The sequence below is a fragment of the Bison bison genome, unplaced genomic scaffold, assembly GCF_000754665.1.
Source record: "Bison bison bison isolate TAMUID 2011002044 unplaced genomic scaffold, Bison_UMD1.0 scf7180017864221, whole genome shotgun sequence".
NCBI classification, from domain to species: domain Eukaryota; kingdom Metazoa; phylum Chordata; class Mammalia; order Artiodactyla; family Bovidae; genus Bison; species Bison bison.
In genome coordinates this window covers 706,717-708,087 of record NW_011494793.1, presented here as the reverse complement: position 1 = coordinate 708,087, position 1,371 = coordinate 706,717, and positions in this window count along the sequence as shown.

The window sequence follows — 1,371 nt, the reverse complement described above, 5'->3', positions numbered from 1 at the left end:
GGAATTCTGACATAGCCCTGGTGCAGGGCATACCCTCTCCTACAAGAGGGTGAAGTAGCTTTGAGGGCAGCCCCTGCCATCTACCACCTGTATGGAGCTGGGCTAATCACTTTACTCCTATACACCTGTCCCCATTTGGGAGATATAAATGATACCCCAAAGCTGTGAGGATTAAATTATATGATCCAAATTTAGCGGTGGGGAGGGGGGGCAAAAAGCTTGTCATCAGGACCATTTGTGCTGGGGAATAACTAGTTTCCTCAGTCCACTGTGCCTGTTTTCTCACATGTATTGTGGCCAGCTGACATGGGGGCATCCTGAGGATGACATCCTCCCGACAAAGGGTCAGAGGCACAGCTGGAAGCTATTAAGGTGCAGGTTGGCGCCCCATGAGCATCTCCTTTTCTCAGACCTGGGCTCTGAGGGAGGTCACTGCTCCTTAACCCCCTGCAGGCCCCACCTCTCCTGTGTCTGAGTATCTAGTAAGCCCTAGGGTACAGATACTGCCTGACTGAGAACATAAGGTTAAGCTGTGACTTCCCATCAACATTTTGCGGATCAAGTTGGGTTGCCACTTTTTAATTTGCCAAGTAAAGACAGTAGAAGGAAAATTTTACACTCCCTATCGCCCCCAAAGTTGGAAGTACATGATTTTTGAAACAAAGTCCTGCAGTGTAAGATCGTCTTGCTGAAAACACCGCTTTGTTTTCCGTTGCGGCTTTGGGCTGCTCTATCCCAACCGGTCCTTGAGCATCAGCAGTAGGGGTCAGCACCACGCCCCTCCCTCCTGCAGATCCCTAGAGACAGGTGCCCGAGGAGGTTGCCATTACTGCGACTCCCAAACTTGCCAGAGGACCCATGCCACGTCGCTTCCCTTCCCTGGGCTTCGGTCCATCAGTCGGTGAAATGAAGACAGTAATACCGCACAGCGCGTTCCCAGAACGTGCTCCAGGGCGCTCTGGGCTGGTCCTTTTGTTGGAGTGCGGCCACGGGAGTTCGCTCCCGGTTTGCAGAAAGAATTTAGCCCATGGAGAGGTTTTCACCATTCGGTTTCTCTTCCCGTAAGGTCTGGTCTTTTACCTTTGTCTTCCGACCATCAGGAATCTGGCTGGAGGGCGCCAATGAAGCCCGGATATCGAGGTTTGACCCGCGAACTCGATCGCCCGCTCACAGACACCGACATAGCGGTCCCTCCCGCCCTTCCTGTCTGTGCTCCGGGACCCAGTTAGGCTCCCTCAGGCCAGCCCACTTGGAGAAGGAAATGGCAACCCACTCCAGTGTTCTTGCCTGGAGAATCCCAGGGACGGGGGAGCCTGGTGGGCTGCCGTCTCTAGGGTCGCACAGAGTCGGACACGACCGAAGCGACGCAGC